Source organism: Charadrius vociferus, unplaced genomic scaffold, assembly GCF_000708025.1.
Source record: "Charadrius vociferus isolate BGI_N301 unplaced genomic scaffold, ASM70802v2 scaffold230, whole genome shotgun sequence".
In the NCBI taxonomy this organism is placed as follows: Eukaryota; Metazoa; Chordata; class Aves; order Charadriiformes; family Charadriidae; genus Charadrius; species Charadrius vociferus.
In genome coordinates, this window is record NW_009646500.1 from 3,519,671 (window position 1) to 3,541,989 (window position 22,319).

A 22,319-nucleotide genomic window follows, 5' to 3' on the forward strand; every position below is an offset into this window, starting at 1 on the left:
TCCTGTGCTGGGGATCTGTAACTTGCAGCATACTACAAAAAAGGCCATGCATTGAAAGCTACGTACAAAGTTGAGTATTTTAAATGTCCCTTCATCAGCTGAAACGCACGTTGGGGTGGGGGTGTAGCAGCACATGGTGATGTACTTCAAGGCTGTGTCACAATGCGTATGGACAATGAAGCAGAGTTAGGATTGTTCAGGCAATTTTAGTTTTTAATTGATAACATGAAGTCATTGGCTTACATTGGATTTCCCCCAGTATAACTCAGACTGTAGAAGAACTTAAATCATTTTTTTTTTAATGAACTCCATCTTCGCTGGTGACCTGTGAAACAGTTTGCCGTGTACAAACCAGTATTATTAACACACTCGGCAAAGCTGCTGTTTTCACAAGCTGCTCTTGAAAGCACTGTAACAGAAAAGGTCGCTTCGGAGGAACACTTCCTCAAATAATTCACTTACAAAATACTTTTTCTTCTAGGTTTTGCACACTGGATGATATAGCTCAAAAAATCTCACTCTGGTGTTCCCCCTCCCTTCAGTTCTGGGAAGAAAGATCTCCCTAAACTGCTAGTGAAGCGTGTCCCCAAATGTCCTATTTCCTTAACAGGTGATAACGTTCTTCTGGAAGTGACAACTAGCCCCAGCTGTTGAAACATTTTGAAGACTGATTGTACTGATGAAGGGTTACTTCATGTGATGAAACTCCGACCAGTAGTCCAAATATAGGATTACTTCCAGCCCCTTTGTTTTGAGAACTGCTTCACTTACTACCACATGGGCTTAAGCACGCTGAGGGATTTTCCCTCAGGCGTCAGTTTGGTAGGTCATTTGCAGGATTGATAGTTTTGTAAGCTCAAAGCAGCGATGGACCTGAAGGGGTCACTGGTAGAGTAGCTGCATGCTATAGGTATGCAAACATAAAGGCATCATATGGAAAAATCTGTCTGTAATTAAGTCTTCATTGCCAGAGAAAAAGAGAAGGAGAAACCGAAATTTGGTATTTTCCTCTCCCAAGTTCCTTGTGTGAGTCTCTGACTCCTCTGTCTTCTCCGACTTACAGCGCAGAGAGGAAGCTATTTTCTGGTTTCTGGGGGAACCCGAAAATCCTTCATATAAGCAGAATTCCTAGGAACCCTTACAAATAACATATGTGACTATTCATTCTGGTGATTTTATGCTATCTGCTGTGAGGGTATGCTATTTACCACATTTGTACTGAAATGGTATTGGAAGACAGTATGTATGGAAAATTGGTACAGAGGTGGATTGCAAGCCATGTAAAGCAGGCACTGGGTTTTTTCATGTATCACCCCAGTTCTTAATGGGACCTTAACACTCTATGGTTAAATAACATAGTGTTGTAGGAGCACATTAAGTTCTCTTCTGCCTCTTTGTAGATCTTATCCACTGAGGTTTCAACTCTGTAAGGTGTTGCTTGTTGCTACCCAGAATTAAGCCTTTTGCAATGGCCAATACATTTTTAATAAATTACAGTTACGTAGCACCAAAGTTTTGTCACAAAGAAACATTTGCTTAGCTACAACAGCACTCTGCTAACATATTCTGTGAGAAAGAAGAAAGCACAAATATCACATGTGTGTGACGTGAATATACCTATACCTATCCCTAAACCTATACCTATAGGTAGTATAAGTTTGTTCACTTGTAAATTAATAGGGAACTAACCACTGTAATAGAAAATATTGTATAATAAGGTTGCCATAGCGTCTCACTCTGCTATGCCATGGGAACTTTAACCTATAGTTTATTAGGTGCTGCTGTATGATGACTGCACACCTAATTCTTAATTTTGGTTCATGGAGGGATGTACAACAGATTTTCTTATGATTCATTTCAGGAAAGATGTTAAGGAGGTAAGAATGCTATGAACATTTTTTGAAAAGGGACTATGGTTAAGTGTTTATTTCCTGTTATCATTCCTTTCTTGATAATAAGTTTCTTTTTGGTGTGTGGGGAGGAGTGATACGAAGGGCTAGGGAAAGAACTTATGTTACTATGGATTTTGCATTAAATAAATTTAGCTGTGTTGTCGATTAGAGGCACTGTTAGGTGAAAGGATGTCCTGAATTTACTTTGAAAGACAGTAAATATAATGTGTATCTCATGACACCTGTGGCTGTTTCATAGATAATCAAAGCACAAATATTTGCATGTAGAAATCCAAAGTCCTTAATTCTATTATCTCCAATGGTGTGGGTTTTTTCTCTCTGCCTCCTAGAAGAAAGCCTCCACTGTTGTGTTTGCAGTTTACATTGTTCTGCCCTTCTTTGACTCTATTCAACACATTTTCTTCCAGGCGAAATCAAGAACTATAATGAATAAGGTTTATGCGTACACATCTTTCAAATGTGTAAACAAATTTCTTGAAAGTTCATGAAAATGTGCCCCAATTTTCTTCTGTTATTTATCTATTCTACTATTTTGTCTGCTACTTTACAATTGGAGGATTTAGCAGGAGACAAGGGGAGAAAAAGTTTTAGTGGAAAGGACGTTGCTGAGTGCCACTGACAAATAGGGAGAAGTGGGGGATGCACAAATCTTGGAGATTTGGGTTAGGAGATTGGCACTACTGCAACAATGTAAGTTAAATGATGCAATTTTTTCAAGGTGTTCAAGGAGTTACACTAGAATTTGTTTTTACAGACATTTCTATTTAAACAAAGAAAACTATAATACGGTATTAGGAGAAATGAGCACGAAATTAAAGTTTTACCATAAATAAGAGAAACGTCAAGAGACGCTTTAGAAACACATTCCTGAATTGATTTTGGCCTTGAGTCTATGCAGGCACGAGAGTCACAAGCAAAAAGAACACAAAGCTCAAGCTGGGCTTAGTGAGATACTTTTGAGCTTTGTAGTATACCCCTTAATAACAAATTTATGCCTGAAAATATCTCTTCACTATCATAGAGCCACTGTGAGATAAGGATGTGCTAGCTCTTCCATTAACCCTTCCCCATTACTCCTATGGCTGTTTTAACAAAAAAAACCCCACAAAAAACTTGTAAAAAAAAAGAAAGTTAGAGACTGAAACTCATCATAAAAAGCTTAATTGTTAGGCATGAGCCAGCATGCCCAGAGAGCAGCTGGCAGTTGCTCATCTCCCTGGATGGTCTTGAGGGCAAAATGGGAATCCGGGCCCCCCATGCTGCTGGAGCGGGCAGGAGGACACGAGGACGGTACAGGAGGCACTGCGGCTGCGCGGGGATGCTCTGCGCCATGCGGGACGTTCGTTAGAGGGTGAGCGGAGTGTCCTTCTGCAGGGAGAGATGAAGCGAGCAGGGCAGCTGGGGAGGTGGTAGGGCTCCGAGTGGGGGGAGATGAAAGGAGGAGAAACTGAAAACAAGTATGCACGCCTCCGGGTCTCCAAAGGCTAAAGCTGTTAAACTTTGGAACCACACTAGCTCCAGGAAATAGCTGAAGTTCACATCCTATCCCCACAGTCTGCATTTAGCTGCACATTTACTCTTAAGTTTATTTTTAATTTTATGGCCAGTCCACATGCCACCGGTTGGCCTATGCTCCTGGCCCTGCCATATTTGCTTGGGAGATTCAAATAATTCTCTTTTTCTTCTTTTTTTTTTTCGGTAGTACAATACTACACCAAACAGAAACTAATTTTCACGTTCCCCAACTTTCCTTAACTGTTAGTTTTTTCTAGATTTCCACAGTAACTTTTACTTTAGGAATATACAAGAGGGCAATATAAGCAAAGCGGTTAAAAATTTAATTAAGGTTATTAAGTTATAATAACACAGGAATCTGTTGCATTGTTAACAAAATGAAGTGTTTTAAATAATTCTGAATCCAGGAGCTGAGGAATTAAACACGTGACCAAGTAGCCAAGTCCCAGCCCTTCCTAAAACCCGGAACCTCAGTTGGCACATCTGGATCCAGCCCATCCTGCACACAGCGGGGATCCGGCCAGCGGAGGCCAGAGACGGGGCTTTGTCATCTCCCCCCCTGGGGGCAGACGGAGGAGGTGGCAGGAGATGTCCACGATGTCCAACCTCTTAGCATTGCAAAGCAGAAGAAAGACGAAGAGCAAAGGGAAGCCCATCAGGGGATGCTCCTTTAGGCTTTCCTGATCCACTACGGGAGTAGAGGAGAAAATCCATCATCTGAGGGACCATCTGTAGCAGATGGATTTTCCGTACAAACACTAGAGGAATCTGAAAACCCACAGTAGTTGTAATGATGGCAGTTTTGACAATAATATTCATCTTGGCTGAGGTCAGGAACACACTCCTCTGAATGTGGAACATTCACAGGGAGTTAGTCATATGAACCCAGACGGCAAAGCCAGCCACAGCACGGAAGATTTTACTATAGATTGGGGTTGAAGTTATGGTGAACTCATAGCACAGTGAAAATAAAATGTCTTTAGAGCTTCTTAGGGTAGTATTCTCATAATGCTCAAAGCCTTTGCACATTTAGTAGAGGCTTTTTTAAAAAAACCCACCCTATGCCTAGTTTACCATGGCATTTTTAAATTGCTAAGTCACATTTCCATCAAGGAGAAAATTCTATGATAGTTGGTTATGGTTTCTGGAGCAACTTTTAAAGAAATGTCCTAGTCCAGTTCCTTCAAGGATCCTGCGTTACGTGTATAGGAAACTCTCACGCATACACCTCTGTCGTTAGCGCTAACACCTCTCACCAAACCCCTGCAAACACTGTTCTGTTTGTGTGAAATCAACGGCGCTGATTTCTGCTGGATTTCGTTAATTGCCTAAGTACATGGTAGAAATCTGGCAGATAGTGGGAAAAAATGAAGGTTTAACTGGCACCACAACAGTGTTAAAAGGGGGATTAGTATTAGCATGTGCTTTGAATTCAGAGTAATAGAAGTAAAACCAGACGCGTTTTGTTTGGCATCTATTTCATGTCCCAGTGAAACTGGCATACCACCATTTGATCAGGCACGAAGCCATCCCAACAGATGGTCCTCAGCAGCAGCAGCCAAGAGACCATGTATGAACATCAAATGTGTTTGCGAAGGGCAGGACTCCAGGCTGCCAATGTCGAAATTGTTTTCCATTCCCAGCTTCCGTGCCGATGGCTAGCAAGGCTACGCAGCCGCTCCCCCAGCCCAGGGACCAACTCAGCGCCGAGCAAAGGGTCTGCTCTGCATCCAGCGCCGTGGAGAGGGGGTACGGGCAGGAGTGTTGGCAGAGCTTTGCGTCCACCTCCCTCTGGCCTTTTGGAGGAGGGCTTCATCACTTCAGCTTAAAAATGCTCCTGGACACACCATTTGGGTTTAGATAAAAAGATGGAAAAAGCGTGGGTTTCTGCTCCATGATTTTCTCAGGACCTGTGTAGGCATAAGGGCACCAAAAGTGCTTACAGAACGGGTGCGTCTGGGAGGCAATGAGACATTTCTTTAAGGACCATACGAGCACAGATGAGCATGTCACTGTGCCACCCACTACGTGTTGCAAGGAAAGATTTTTTTAAGTTCCCAATTAGCCGGTTGCTGAGCAAATCTGTTGCTTGTGTTCCTGTGTCGTACTCTACGTGGGTTGTGAGTTTGGTTTGCAGATAAGGGTGTTCAGTTAATCCAGTGTGGATCTCAATGAGCCCCAGCTCTTCCCTCTCCCAGTCATCACACCTATATGTGCAGGAGCAAAAGTCATTCAGGCTCTGTTGAGCCCTTTGGAGCCACTGAGCAGCATCTTCCTGAGGTACCTGTGCGGACATGCACTTCAGCTCCTGGGAAAGACTGGAGCACTGAGATTACAGCAGCAGTCTCTGCTTCTCCTTTCCTTTGGTCATCCTGCTCCAACCCAGAAGGTGTTTATACTGCCAGGCCAAACGGTCCCTCTCTATCACGCGGCAGAAGAAAGAAGGAGGCAAGCAAGCCTCAAACCTTGGCAGAATGACTGTAACACCAGTTCAGCGTGCCTCCCCCTCTTCTTGCCAGTGCCTGGCCTCGGCACACCCACAGGGCATGGAGCAGGAGTGGTGGCACGAGCTGCCTCCAGCCGGCTCCTCATCGCCCTACCTCTCGCTGATGCGCTGTGCAAAGAGAGGAGACCCCCAGGACCACCTGGCTCTAAGGGGCGATCCCCAGACGGCATGGCACGCAGGGGTCATTGGCTGTGGAGAGGATTTTTCACCTCTTCTTCATTTTCTACGTGTTTTTCCGCTCTACAGGAGCCTTTATCCTTTTGTATTACAAAAATACTCCAAAGTTCCTTTGGAGTTCACAGGGCTGAGGATCAGCCTCTCTTTAGGCAGCTTCACAGTTTAATTGCCATCCACTGTGTATCATGGTGTTGTCCATCAAGGAGCTTCCTAGAGCTTAATGAGCCAGACACGTAAGCTTCACAAGCACACAAATATAGATATATGTATTCCAAATAACTTCTCTCATTGCTGAAGCACAGCCACCCTGCCATGAATTGTGGCAATTTTTCAACAATGTGCAGCTGCATTACGAAACCATGCAGGATAGGAAACGAAGGATACCTCATTTCAAGGAAACCCAAGAGGAATCTGAGGTTGGCTCCATAGAATTAATTCTATGTGAATTTGTCTCCTGACCAGGTTAAATATTTGGCAAGTGGAAAGGAAACGAGAATATATTTCATCAATATTGAGCCTTTAATTTGCTTATATTTGAACCCTTTTGTGCGTATGAACCTTGAAAATAGCTTGTGATTCAACATCAAATGCTTTTGTGTGTTTGTCCTGCCAAGTGAAACTTGTTTGAGCTCCATTGGTGTTCCAATACCAACAATTGATACAATCTGGCTAAACCCTAAATTTCCATTTGTTATGCTCTTTGAATGTTTCCAATACTAAATAAAGTGTCAAAAAATGAGATGGATCTGTGAATATGTTGGAGAGCAAAAAAAGGGGTTACGTGCACTGATTTGTATATTCGGTGAATACCAAAAGGTCTTGAATCTGCCTAGGGTGCCAGAGTTGGTGCCAAACTAACTCCAACCAGCTTGTCCAATACCATCTCCCTTCATTAAGCTCTCAGGTGGACCAGCTCTAGAAAATGCTGACAAGGTCAACACGACGGCGCTTCCAGCAGGGTCTTTCAGCACCACCTAATGAATGGCGAGGCTTTTTCTTGGCAACACCTGCAGGTCTGTGGGAATTCCTCCATCACAGATTGAACAAGCCAAGAGTCTGGGGCAAGAGAGAAGCAAAATACATGGCTTGAACAGAATACCCCTGCCCTCAGCTTCCGATTAAAAGATCATCAAGGAATAAGTTGAAACAGCCTGCCTATATATAGTGACTTCAGTTTTGCTCAGGTTTGACTTAGCAACGGGTTTGCTGCAGGTACTTTGTTCTCTACAGGTTTGCTATTTTTTTTTTCCTTTTGGAATGAAATAAGCAAAGATCATAGCAAAAAAAAAAGGCTTATAGCAGATTCTTTGCGAGTGTGACATAAAGCCCTGCTTATCAGCCTGGCAGATTTTTAAAACCTCTTTTTCACCCATTTAAAAGAAATACTGGGAAACAGGGAAGAGAAATTTCAGTTTTATCTTTCCATTATGAAGTTTTACAGTCCTGTCAGTGACATGTGCATGCTTCCATATAAACTGGTAGCAGCACTGAAGCAACGAAGTCTACAGTGGTATCTCTGGCCCTTCTTTTTTTCCTTTTGTGGGAGGTTGCAACAAAAGTGCGCTACTATTGTCATGCTAAAGGACTCCTGTGATGCACAGTAGCAACTTCAGTTTTGATCTTTAACAGGGTTCTTTGCAATTCGGCTGGACAGATGCGTGTTTTTCCCGCTTAAATTCTTCTTGCAGTGGGCATCAGGGTGCTTTGCTTCCCTGAGCCTCCCGGGATTTCGCTAACGGGGAGGGGGAGGGAATTTTTCGAGCTTTCCAAGACTGTGCTGCCATCTCCTGATGAAACCTGAGGCTTCCCCTGCCACAAGCTGGCCGGGACGAAGTCGAGCAACCTTTTTCCTTCTCTTTCCAGAAAGGACAGTAAGTGGCCTTTGACCTGTGGCTGTGCCGGTAACTGCTCTGCGAGGACCCGCGTCCCCTTCCTCCCGCCCGCTCTGCTCGGCGTGAGGGTTTGCGCAGAGGATGCTCCTGAGCAGCAGGCACTGTGGCTGGACACGAAGGACGACCAGAGCTGCTGGGAGCTGGTTCTGCTCAGGGCTCTCCTCCCGTTTGCCCCGGCAAGCACAAGAGAGGCTGGGCAAAAGCTTTGCCCGTTCCAGGAAAATGAGGAACAATTTCTGAATTGAAGTTTTTTGGAAAATTCAACCTAGATTTTTAGAAAAGGCTTTTTCTGATATGTCCAAACCCGCCTTTTTTGATGCATTCACTACTTGACCACCTCCAAGGTACAGCCTGAGGCATGTAGGTCTTTTTTCTGATCTCCTCCCCTCTCCCCACCTCAGTTCTGTGACTCCCACCTTTCCCTTTTCCCTGCGCACTTTCCTCTCCTGCAGATGATGCTGTACCAGCTGCCCCTCTGCCACTTGCGCTCCTCCTCTCCCTCACGTGCAGGGATGGAGGGGCTGTGGCACACGTCCCTTTTCCCCATGACACAAAGGACACTTTTCGCGTTTCCCTCCTCCCCCCCGGCAATAACACTAGGGCACAGTGTTATGGCAAGCAGGGCTCAGTTCTGCTCACAGATTTAGAAAAAAACACTGCCAGCCGTAAGCCTGACCTCTGCCCCAGAGGCGGCTCCTCTGTGGCAACAACCACACAGCCATGCATGCAATGCATCCACACTGCATTTGCACTGCACCACGCACCCTGACCTGCACCGTGCCCTGCACCATGCACCATGCCTGCACTGCGCCCAGCACCGCGTTCGCACTGCACCCACACCGTGCCCCACACCGCACCCCACACTGTGCCCAGCACTGCACCCGCACCACAACCTGCACCACGCTCACACCGTGCCCGGCACTGCAGCCAGCACTGTGCCCCACACCATGCACCACACCTCACACTGCGACCTGCACCGCACTCGCACTGTGTCCACACCACACACCGTACCACACTCACACTGCGCAGCACACACAGAACCGCACCCTGCACCACGTCCACACCACGCTCAGCACCACACCCAGCACAGAATCACAGACTCACAGAATCACAGAATGGTCAGGGTTGGAAGGGACCTCTGGAGATCATCTAGTCCAACCCCCCCGTCAGAGCAGGGTCACCTACAGCAGGTTGCACAGGATGGCGTCCAGGCGAGTTTTGAATGTCTCCAGTGTGGGAGACTCCACAACCTCTCTGGGCAGCCTGTTCCAGTGCTCTGCTACCCTCAAAGTAAAGAAGTCCCTCCTCAGGTTAAGATGGAACTTCCTATGCTCAAGTTTGTGCCCATTACCCCTTGTCCTATCACTGGGCACCACTGAAAAAAGACTGTTCCCATCCCCATTGCACCCTCCCTTTAAGTATTTATAAATCTTGATAAGATCCCCCCTCAGTCTTCTTTTCTCTAGACTAAAAAGACCCGGTCCCTCCGCCTTTCCTCATAAGAGGAAGTCCCCTAATCATCTTAGTTGCCCTTTGCTGGACCCTCTCCAGCAGTTCCCTGTCCTTCTTGAACTGGGGAGCCCAGAACTGGACACAATACTCCAGATGTGGCCTCACCAGGGCAGAGTAGAGGGGGAGGATGACCTCCCTCCACCTGCTGGCCACACTCTTCTTGATGCACCCCAGGATGCCATTCGCCTTCTTGGCCACCAGGGCACATTGCTGTCTCATGGTCATCCTGTTGTCCACCAGGAGTCCCAGGTCCCTTTCCACAGAGCTGCTCTCCAGGAGGTCAGCCCCCAACCTGTACTGATGCATGGGGTTATTCCTCCCCAGATGCAGTACCCTACACTTACCCTTGTTGAACTTCACGAGGTTTCTCTCCTCCCCAGCTCTCCAGTCTGTCCAGCTCACGCTGAAACGCCCACGACCTGCGCTGCGCCCCACGCTGCTCTTTGCACGGTGCTTTGCACCGCGCTCGCACTGCGCCCTGCGACCCCCACCGCGCCCCGCACTGCAGTCACACCACGTCCTGTGGGTCCGCACCCACCACCCGCACCGCGCCCACGCCACGACCTGCGCTGCGCTCACACTGCGCACCGCCCCGCGCACCGCCAGGGGGCGCCCCAGGGCCGAGGAGGTATCGACTGCCCCGGCCACAGCAGCGCTTATGTACCTTTATGATTTTATTTTATTTTATTTTATTTTATTTTATTTTATTTTATTTTATTTTAATTTAATTTAATTTAATTTAATTTAATTTTGTTTTATTTTATTTTATTTTATTTTATTTTATTTTATTTTATTTTAATTTAATTTAATTTAATTTAATTTAATTTTGTTTTATTTTATTTTACTTTATTTCATTTATTTTCATTGTTTTGCCTGAAAGCAAACCAGCCCTGCCTAGGTTCTACCTGTGTTTGGTACTCCTAAGAGTGCGTTTTGCAGTGAGGATTTCGGGGATGCCGCCTGCCAGCTTGAAAGGAACAAGTAAAACCTTAACCACCCCACTGCCCATCTACAGTGGCAAAGTATCTCCCTCTCAGACATTCAGCGGCTCTCCTGCATCCAAAATCAGAGCGATGTTTATTCTTTAGTCCCTACCCCCCCTTATTTATTTAGCTTTATTTATCTCAATAAGCGAGCCATTATTGGAAAATCTTTTTCGCAATAAGGCGTGAATTTGCTACTGTGTTCCTTCTAACCCTGAAGTAAAGATTTAATGGTAGCATATCACCTTTCTTACAGTATGTTTTCTGTCACTAAAGTAATGGCAAGTGGAATAAGAGACAGGTGGTGGTATCTATAAACTCTGCTAATGGCCCCATCAACATATGTTTAATGTATTCTAAACTATATTTCACATCCTACTGTTGCTAGTACATTTCCTCTGGCACCTCTTCTCAACAAAGAAATTTGGAGAGGAAAGGAAACATTAATAAACCCAAAGTGTTTAATTTAAAAGCAGATATAAAGTTTAACACTGCTCGTAAGGAGGCTTATTTGACAAGAGAGCAGCTTATTATAGACCTCAATAATTTTGTTGCCAGCATTAGCGAAAGGCTTTGACAAAGCAAAGGCTTTTTAGATACAGTTATGGCCTTTCTGCTGCATTTGGTGTTTGATCATGTCATGCAACTGCATCGCTTTCTAATGGATTACAAAAGTCGGCCGGTCATGAGACAACTCTGGGTAAATGTTTGTTAGGAGAAAAAAAGGTCAGGTCTACAGTTGGAGGTAGGTTTTCCACCGCTTGGCGTTTTAAAACCTATCATCTTCCTCTATTAAAAATGTACTTTGTGTTCTAATGCGCAGGTATATTTCAGGCTGGATTCAGATTGGTGAGGCCTTGAACAAGCCTGCGCTGCCATTTCGCCTCCAAACTTTCAGAGGGTGAGCTTCGGGTGGTGGGAACTTGCCTTCCTCCTCCTCCTCCCTGTGCCTGAGGAGCTGCCAGCACAGCAGGGCCGTAATCCCCGGCAGCGTCATCGAGTGTTTTGAGAGGACCGATAACAGCGATGACGGCACTGATAGTCCTTGTGCCAGCAATCTGTATCCAAAGCCGTGCCAACGAGTGAGGAGTGAAATCAGCCATCTTCAGAGTGCTCCTGCAAAGAATTACTGCTGTGGGAATAGTCTTGTGGGAGTGTGTGGAGGCAACGCTCCTGCCATTAGGACCAAATTCTGCCTGATCTACTCATAAAATCCCTACTGAAATCAACATTTAGAGTGGCAGAGAAAGGTGGGATTTGGGTGCCATGGTTTCTAGCTGGCCAGTAGAGGTTATCCCAGACGTGCCTCATGCGAAAGAGCTACCCTTGGGCAGCTTGACTTAATAGCACTATTACACTTGATCCCAGGAGCACTTTCTTCCAAAGATCTGTGTTTCTTGAAAAACATTATAACTGCAATATTAGCATGCTTTTCCTGGTGATGTGCTTATCTGGCAATGATCATGACCCGAAATCACTTGAACCGCCTGACTTTCTTGTGCGCTGCCCGAGACACGAGGCCCTTTGCAAAGAGTGGCCACTTGATGTGATACTGGGGCAAAAAACCCCAGAGTCATAACCAGTTGTATAGTGTCAGTTCAGGTGAGACGAGGAGCCTTTAGGTGCCAAACCCCAGCTGAACTTTAGGAACCCTCACTCCTATGCATCACTACATATGTGATCTGGTCACCAGTAGGAATTGCCTCCTCGGAGAAGGCAGCCCCAGTCCTTAGCTCCTGTCAGGGTTCAGAAGGAGAAGGAGGTGGTGCTTTCCCTTCCAGCTTCTCCCTCAAGGGTATCTGCCCAGGCAAGGGGTGCCCAGGGTCATCTTCCTCTCCTGGTGGAGAAGAGTCCTGCTCCCAAAACTGGGTGCTGAGCCCAGTGGTTCTGGGTGAAAATAGTTGTTAAAGAGTTACTGGCTTAAATACAGAAATATCCCGGGAGCAGACAGGGCAGTTTTGTCCTGCATGTGCTACGGGGAGAGGCTGACATCTGAGACAAACTTCTGGGTTCTGCCCTGGGCTCAGTTTTATTAAAATGCTGTGACTGTGCCTTATTTATTTGAGTTGTTTTCCTAGCTACCAGTACATACTTAGGGTAAAAAAGGGAGGCAAGTGTGAGAATAAAAGAGATTACTAGAAATGCAGAAGGCCTCTAAAACATGCTCTCAAGGGCATGTTATTAGAGATAGTAAAAAAATCATTTATTATCATACTCTAGGAAAAAATACAAATGACTTCTATTCATATAAAGAAATAATTCAAATTGCTTTTGTGCTGTCAGTGTCATGCTCCGATTTTCAACAGAACATTAGTTTATGATTTTTTTTGTTATTACAGAGGATCAGTTCCACGCTAATGAAATGAAGCATTTCAACCTGCACTTAGTCTTAATTGAAAGTCAATGAATCTACTCATATATGTAAAATTAATTAAATAAAAGCAGGACTGGAATATGCAGCAATCTGCAGGATCAGGCCCTGGCAATATTTCCTCTTTCCTCTTAATTATTCTCCTTTAGATTCACTAGGGCATCCCTCCCCCCCACCCCGATTTTAACCAGTGCAGCTCTCTGTTCCGAATGCTGTTATTTATGAGGAACCACAGGGAAACAGATCGGCTACTAGAAACTCACATTTGACTTAGCAAATACGGTCTCAGAAACCCAGAGTTATTCTTCAGCTCTCAAACTCTGCAAAAAATAAAAAATAAAAAATAAAGGGGTGACACAATTGTGAGAACTCCTCCATGTCATAGTGTCACTGCTGGAGCCTGTTCTCCCTCTTGCTGTTGCTTCTGATTTTGCTTTGGGGTGAGTGAGGGTCAGTGAGGGTGAGAAGAGGCATTGATGATGATCTCACGTTTGTCTATTTTTGCTTTTACTTTCAGGAGTCCGTACCTTTTGTCACCAGCTTGTCAGACCCTGCTTTTACCCATCCAGCTTGGTAACAGAGCAGTGCCTCACGGTGCTTCGTACGGAGCGCGGATGGCGGGTATCCTGCCCTGTGTGGCTGTGGAAGCAGATGGGATCGGCTTTTAGCATATCGCTAATAAAGCAGAGCCGGACTTCCTCGGACTCTTCCGGCTCCATGTTTGTTGATGTCTATAAGGGATGCAAGCCAGCAGAGGGAGGGTTCGTCACTGTTAAAGAATATGTAGAATACGCACCCGCTCAGCAAAGACCAAGACGCAGGCTCTCAGCTGCAGGAGCACAGCTTAATGACACTTTTCTACAAAGTTCCGTAGAGAGCTGCTGCTTTCCCTGCATGTGAAAGATCAAATTTGTGCGGTTTGAAATCATCCCCAAATTTTCCTTTCCCTGTGCCTTCCCATGTCCTCTTATTTTTGCTATAAAATCCGTAGTCTAAACTAAAACGTTGCTTATTTCACCAAATTTTATTTTCCTGTTATATAAAAATAACTGTACCTTTTTTACCTGTGTATTGATTCCTGGGAAGGTGCTAACAACTCTCTCAGTTGTTCGCTTGCAATACTGGACTTTACGTACAGTGTTGCTGAGCCTCAGCTTGCAGTATAGTATTGCAGTTTGTCTCCTTAGGTTTGTTTGTGGCTCTCTCACAGCCGCCCATTGATACTAAGGCAGGGATGGTTAACAAATACCGGCTGGGAAAATCAGTTGATCTTCCGTTTGCCGAAGGCCTGATGGAGAGCTGTACTGCAGTAGCTAATGCAAAGTTCTGGTTAAATATTGTCCTACCGTTTGCACTATGCCGTCTGTTGTTTTTACACTAAAGGCTTAGCAGAGGTTGGAGGCAGTATTGACTTTGTAATTAAACTATTTTAACTTCAGGATTTTGTAATCACCGTACTTAAACCATCTGTTATGGTGCATGGGCGATTTCCCCACCCCCCGCTCCACCCCTCTGCTGCGGGAACAAAACGCCATCGTGTTTTTAATTGCAAAGCCCCTCTTAACGATGGGGGTAGAAAGAGAAAATGAGGATAATTTCCTTTTTCTAAGACAACGTGCAAAAGCTCACGGCGCTTTCTCTCCTTGTGAGGGGAGGTGCACGTAGGATGTCCACTCCTCCTGGCTCCTCCTGGCTCCTGGTCCCAGGGGGGAAGTAGAGGGCTTCTTAGTGGGGCACCTCCCTCTCTTTACTGTCTGCTCAGCCCTCGCCAGGGACTTCCACTGGGAGAAGCAAAGGAAGGGGATGGAGCCTGAGCTCTACCAGGGTAGAGCCTGGCTAGTGGGCTTGCTCGTGTGAGGAACCACCAAGCTCTGTGCTCAGGGAAAGAAAACAGAAGCAAGGGTTAAGGCGGAAGGCAGAGCAGCAGATTTTGTGAAGCTTTTTGTGTCTGTTGACCTACCTGCGTACCTCCCTTGCTGACCAGGACATCCAACACCTTGTATCTGATGTTCTCAATGCTGCTCAAACAGTGGCAATGCTGCCTGTATAGCCTTGGGCAAATCCCTCAGGATTTGCCTACTCCTGCAAGTTGCACTAAGTCAGTACGGAGAAAGCCATAGCAAACCATCCCAGGGGTATAACGATCTGGCATTCCCAGCAAAATGAGCATTACCACTTGGCAACACCAAATTCTGGACTTTTACCAGAGCAACTAAAACAATGCAAAAAAGATGATCGTGGCTGAAGTAGTCATGATAGTAATACTGTTGGTAAAACCTGGGCTGTCTTCCTCTAAATCGGTAAAACAAATTAACAGCATCTTGTCCTTTCCCCCAGTTGTGTGGGATTCTTTTGTTTTGTTCTGTTTCCTTTCACTGAGTTAGTTTGGTCTGCAGTTTCAGCAGATACAGATGCATGCCGAACACGCGCTGAGATAAAGTAAGGGTTTTCCTATTTTACATGTATAAAGTTAATAAGTCTGGATTCTTGATTCCTGGCGAGCTACTCTGAATTTAAATCACTAGGTCAGATACCTTTGTGCACCCCTTAGTTAAAAATGTCTTTTAATTTTGTTTCATCCTGCCTCAGTTTTGTGTATTCACCTATTTTTTCCTACTGGCAGTCAGCTTAGCAGAGCTCTTTTGACCGGCGCATAAGAGAAATGCGCTCCCACATCTTGCCATATAAACCTGCATATTAAAAAAAAAACAACAGAGGGATGCAAGTGGCAGGGAATCTTCCCAGTTGTACTGAGCAGAATTCACTTTTTTTCTCTTGTTCTCGTTTGCCAAAGAACTTTTATTTCAGGACAGATGAAAGTGCTAAATCAGACAGCAAATGTTCCATATACCTAAACATTGGATCCAATTGTTCTCCCATGTATCTAGCCTGTCACACATGTTGTGTGCCTCTTTGATCTTGGCCCAAGTTTGTTTGGCATTATAGCTTCTGAAGCTCTTTTTGGGGACAGCAGATAAAGCAGTGCTTGAGAGAGGCAGGTTTTTGCTGTTAAGCAGCACGAGCACACCAGGACTCCCGAGGCTGCATTTGCACAGGTAGCTAAAGGGCTGGCCACCCCTTGGTGTGTCTTACCTGGCCCGCCCCACCAACTCGCTTCAGGAACCTGTCTCAGAAAAATGACTATTTCTTCAAAATTCCCCGGAGGCTGAAAGAAAATTGATTAATACAGTGTGATTCTAGGTGGGTGAGAAATCCCATTTAACTCAATCCCATCTGACAGCAACAACTGTTCTCAGTGATACTGAGTTTCACTGTTTTCTGTCCCCCCTGTAAAGAAATGGCCTATTTCTTTTTATTGCCTGCCCTAAACAAGGACCCTCGTACCATCTTGTAGATGTTGTGAAAAAGTGTAGTATTTCACCCGGTGCCACCGTAGGCCAGTGACATGAAGGAAGACCGGTTCCTCCCCGCCATGCTCACCCCTACTCTGTGAATTTTGTTTGTATCTGTGTGGCTCTTCAGCACGCGCTTGCCCGGCAAAGCCATTTCGTTAATGCCAGGCAGCAGGAACTGCTGAGTGCGCAACACTTCAGAAGAACTGTTTGCTTACTTGAGAAATTAAATGCAGGTGTGGAAGCCTCACCTTGCCTTTCCCATTGCCAGTAAGCTGAAAGAAGGGAGGCTCGCATTTTCAAGAGCTGGACCCGCAGTCTCATGGGTTTTTTACATGTTTTCATGTGTGGTTCTGCTCAGCGTTGCAAGGGTGAAGATCTGGTTCTTTAAACGTACGTAGGTAATTATTGCTATAGGAGTAGTTTTCTATAAGTTAGATGCTTGGATATTTATAGGAGATATCTCCTATGACTTACAGGACTAAGGATTAGATCCTCATATGTATCAACATCTCTCTGCAGCCATCAGTGCTAATAAAGCTAAACTCCAAACTCCATTTTCAGAAATGCTGGGCAGTTGTTAGCTTATCTCTGTGGTCACGTCCCAGCTTAGCCCCCAGGACATGTAATGCATAGTCAGATCTTGATTAAACACACCTCCTCCAGTGAACGCTATCTGGACATCATCCAATTTCAGCTGAGACGCTGTGTGACACCAGTTCAATCTGCTCTGCTAAGTGACCGGTATTTCTTGGAACTTGGTGTTAACTCTCACCGCTTGCCTTGTTGCAGGGCTGCAGCCAGCCTGGGGCTGGGGCTCACGGCATAGCCCAAGCAGGTGGGCAAACATCTCGCCCTGACCTCATGGACTGCCCTGAGATTTTACAGGGCCAACGGCTATGAAGGGACTTAAAGCTTGTCATGTTCTCTGTTGCATAACTGCTGCATGTCCTGCTGCAAACCAGACTTCTCAACCTCAACTGAGGCATCGAGGATCCCCACGGGATGTGTGGAGAGGCTCATGTTTCACACAGAAGTCATGTGAGCCACAACTCTAAGAATCTGTGTGAGCAACAAGTGCTAAGCAAAGGGATTTGCTGAGCAAAAGCATCCCTCAGGGACAGCCACCTGCCAAAATCTATTTTGCCTGGAGGTAGACGAGAGAGGGACACAGTTCCAGGCCTAAATAGCTCAGCTTTGCTTGTGTCTGAGTTGTCCAGGACTCAGGGGCATATCACTTATCATTGACAGGTCATGTCTTGACTGCTGGCAGAAGAAGCATGAACCTCATTCCCAGCTCCTTGAAGAGAGCAGGAGACCTGCGGGCCTTCTTTTGGAATACTGTGACAGGCTGGGGAGGAAAATCTGGTTCACACCGATGATGTAGAGTAGATGTTGAACCTGGAGTGGACAAACTTTTGATTTATACTATTTTTCTGCAGAGGGAACTGCTTGGCTTGAGGGTGGTGTACTCTCACAGTTATACAGGATGGACTGTATAACCAGGAGATAAAGACAACTCTGCAAAGCAGAGGAGCAAACCAAGCTGACTATGTAAGCATGTCTTTAGTTTCATCTGATGGCACTGTTCCACTTCATGTAAAATTTGGAGAAGGATCAGAGATCTGATTTTCTTCCAAGTGAGCAAACACTATGATCAACTGGAGTAGCTCAATACCAAACTTAATCTGTGGCTTGGTTCATACTTACTTATTTAAGCAAAGTGTTACATCCCCAGTACAATGGACTGAGTCCATTCCAGTCTCATCGTCAACATTTTATTCTTTTAAAAATAAATTTCCCTTGAATTTTCCACATAACCTTCCTTTAGACTGAAATTCATGTTTCAATTTTAGAAGGAACTTAATAGTGTTGGTAATTTTTTATATTCTTTTCTAAAATTCTTTAAAAATTACCCATACTACCAATTATACAACGTTGAGTATTTTGGTAATTTTTGAAACGGAACTGAAAGAGAACTATTCCATCTAGGGCACTGAAGGTAGTTCATCAGCTCTTTTTCAGGAGCCAGATGCTGGATAACTGCTACCTTAAGCGTGCCTGGAGATTGGCTGTATGATCTCTCAAATTAAAGTACTTACCAAGAACTGAAAGCTGGGGGCTGTCAAAAACTCACAGCTTCTGTAGGAGGACAGATCCACTAGATGAGGCAGTGGATGGCACATCTACTTGTGAAAAAAATGTGTAGAGTCAAAGTAAAGATGCTGTTAGAGGATGCTCTATGTCTGGGCTAGTTTTTGAAGGCTGAAGATGACACTTGATAATGACTGTATTAGAGAGAAAGGAAGGGCTGTTTATTGCCCACCTCTGTATTACATACAGTTGGTATTTTTACTGTAGTAGAGATTTTCTAAACCATGTCATTTTAACTGAATTTTGAGTGATCTTTATGTATCTTGATGCAAAACAGGTTACTAATCAATAAAATCAGCTTCTGAACAAAACTAAGTGATATGAGAAAATCAAATATGACAAGAATTAAAAAGGCATATAATATGAAACTCTAAATGTACAATTTCACTGTATGTCTCTTTTTACTGTAGCAACCAGGGCACAAGGGCAGTATGAACATGTGGCCCTTTATTTGATCAAAGATAATAATCAACTAAGCCAAAAGGAAGGGAAGTAGATTTTCCTAGTCAGCCGCTAATATAATCTTTTACATGTTTCCAATTGTGTAACCATTGCTCCATGCAGCATTGTAACATGCAGCCATTGTTAAATGGAAGAAAACTGTGCAAATAACAAAGAATCCAAAATGTAGAGAAATGGTATTTGGCATCACAAATTATGTAACGGGTACAATATTTTGGCTCCCTCCATTTCAGATCCCAGGCCTGTTTTTCTCCTGGTTTGCCTGTTCATGCCTCCATTGGCAGGCTCAGGTCCTGGTGAGAAGTAATTCTGCTGAGTCTTGTAATTGCTGTGAATGTCTGGTGACCATGGAAGCAGCAGAGTTTGTGATAGGATCTCCTGCTTTCCTGATCTTTCACCATCCCAGTAATGTCGATTATTTGAGGTCTCATCATTAGCAATGACGCAGCATCTCTCTAGAGGCTACAGATATGTGGAGTTTTTCCATTAAGGATATCATTCTTGTCTGAGGCTGTGAAAGATGCATCTTGTTTCTATCAGAGAAGTTTCAGCTAATGACTGCTTAGATGTGCATTGATCCTGGCTCACACCATTTCTGACCTAGTCCTAGCCTTTTATTCCAACTTAGTCCTAGCCTTTTATTCCAACTCTTAGCTAAAGCTAATTACTATGTCAGTGACTTTACTAATTTCAATAATGAGCACAGATCCTTGCAGGTCTTACATCCCTAATCAGTTCAGATTTATTGCTTCATGTTGGCCTAAACCCCAATCATGACTTTAAGTTCCCCAATGCCAGCCTCAGAATTATGATTGACAATGTGGTCTCCATCACTTAAAACCTCAAATTAGTCTCACTCGTTTCCTGTAGAACTGGCTTTAACCTAAATGGCTTGTCTCTCTCATGTCAAATCAACTTTAAGCCTGCTCTTAAGACTAGATCTTGAAGGAATCATAACTAGATCACCTGGTCTGGCAATAGGTTTCATATAAGCTCAACAATCCCTGCTAAATGCAGAAACAACTCACTTTCACCAGTTCCTGCCCAAGTAAATCTTAATTCTGACTATAATATTAATCTATATTGGTCTCCCTATACTCTGTTTTATCTAGAACTAAGCAGAGTTTGTGGGTCCCTCTAAGCAGCAGCATTAAGCCGAGCTTGATGGCCACTTCTAAATCCAATATTGACTCATGGTCTCAGCTTCATGTTGACCCAACCCCTGAAGTTAACCCTAATGACAAAGCTAACTCAGATTTAAGCTTCACTCTGAGTACATCACTAGAAAAAAGCAGCAAATTTTCCTGAATCAGCTATGTTAAGTTAAACTTACTACGCAGACCTTACTGGCAAAAGCCATAAGCCAAGCTCAAGCATTATGCAGGCTCATCCAACACCCTAGTCCATAAACCCAGTTATAGTGATGCCCAAATCCTACAGTTTGTCATAAAAACTAGACCTGTGACCTGTTTCAGACAGGCAATTTGGTACAGCTTTACAGGCCCCTATTTGCAACGGTCATAAGGCCTGTACTAACCAGCCCACTCCACCCAGACTCCATTCCCAAGGCTAGTTATCAAATTTAATCCCATCCCTAAAGCTAGATTAGTGATTCTAATTAAACCGTAGCCCAAAACTACTCATACAAAAGGCTGTTACTTACAACCTGGGGCATATCAGCCCTAAAACTAACTCTAATCTATCTCTTCACAGTTATCAAACCCAGGTAAGGACTCCTGCATCACCTAGATCTGATCACCAACTCAACAATTTTAAGCTTAGCTTGATGGCCCCTTGTATTTTAGCACAGTACTATTGGGTGCTGTGGGACCCCTGGCCTGTAGCATCATGTCTTTTTCCAGAGGTATAACATCAATGGGCTGTAGCGTTACTCTCTGGGTTCTACAGATTCCTCTATTTCTCTGCCTGATCTTTGATCCCGTTCCTAACAGATTTAGTTTCTTTAGCGTAAAATACCTGCTCTTCAAAGAGTGATAACATCTCCACAGTTTTTCTTTAAGTGCTCTAAGAGCAGGGGTTTTTGGTCATGATTTCTTCTCTGGACTGCTTGATCCATAAGCCTGAAGTCCACTCAGTTCCGATCCCACACTGAGGGAAACAGCACTGTGCTGCGTCGCATAAAGCATCTGTTATCATTCAGCATTATCTGCAATGAGGCTGTGATCTTCTAATAGTCTGCCTTAAATGGAATGTTCTCTTAAATGGCTCATCTCTACCCACTGCACTGCAGGCTCCTTTCCTCTCTGTGACCACTGATCATACATGTACTAGATGGAGACACCTGGCAGGATGCTGATCCGACCCACAAGATGCATTTGGCATGTAGGATGACAGAATGATACACAGGGTTACTTTTTACAAGTAATTTCACTGTGCTTTCACTACACATTTAAAGGTAAATGCAAACTTTCATCGCTAATTTTGAGTCTGGAGCAAAATTCCCATAGTCCCAATTGTCTTCAGGGTCAAAGGACTGCACTTCTTTTCCAGCACGAACTACGTAAGTTTCTGTGTTGCTTGCTAGGCATGGGACAACAGCACACAAGACAATTGGTTCTTCTCCAATATTACTTCATCCTGGTCAGTATAATTTGGTTTAGAATCAGTTTTACTTGAGAAGTAGAAGCAGATTTGATCTGTTCATCCATCTCTTTTGCCTCTTCTAGCACCAGTTCAAATTCATTGATATTGGCAAATAGATCAAAAGGATTTCAATTTTCATCTTTCCTTCTCAGAAAAAAAAAAAACAACTTTTTTTTTTCCTTTAGGCAATATTCATTTGACATTGATTGTACTCAACAGCTACAATTTTTTATCAAAGATTTTCTGGCACGTATATATTAAAACCAGCATATTGGTCCACAGAAATGCAACTGAACTGAGTAATACAAGACCACCAAGTGGCAACTCCATTGATTCTTCATATTATTTACTGCAATGCTGCTACACTACCAAAGGTAAAAATCTTCCCATGGGGTATCCACAAAAGCTATGAACGATTTCATTTCTCACAGACAAAACTTACTGAATTCATCAAACCACGTATTTGACTGAACTAATGGGTCATAAAATGGAATTTCCTCATTTGGTTTTGCTAGTTACAATTATGGGTTTGTTTTGCTCTGCAACATTATGACAGATTCCTCTTAACTGGCTATTTGAATATTAGAATATTTTTTACTGCTCTTTGCTGTTGATAAACTGCCATTTACAACAGTGTGATACTTCATGCTACCCTGTGTTTTGCAGCCATCACGAGAATCTGCACATTTAATGATAGAATATTGTTTCTTATCTCAGATAAAGTGCAGATAAAGTAATTTACACCAAAAAAACCCCAGCCCACAATGCAAAACGGTTCACATGACAAAAAGAAAATGACTGGAAATGACATATGAGTCACAATGTGCCATGAACTGTGCTTTTTATGTAGGGTCTGACTAAGGCCCTGTCTGCTAGT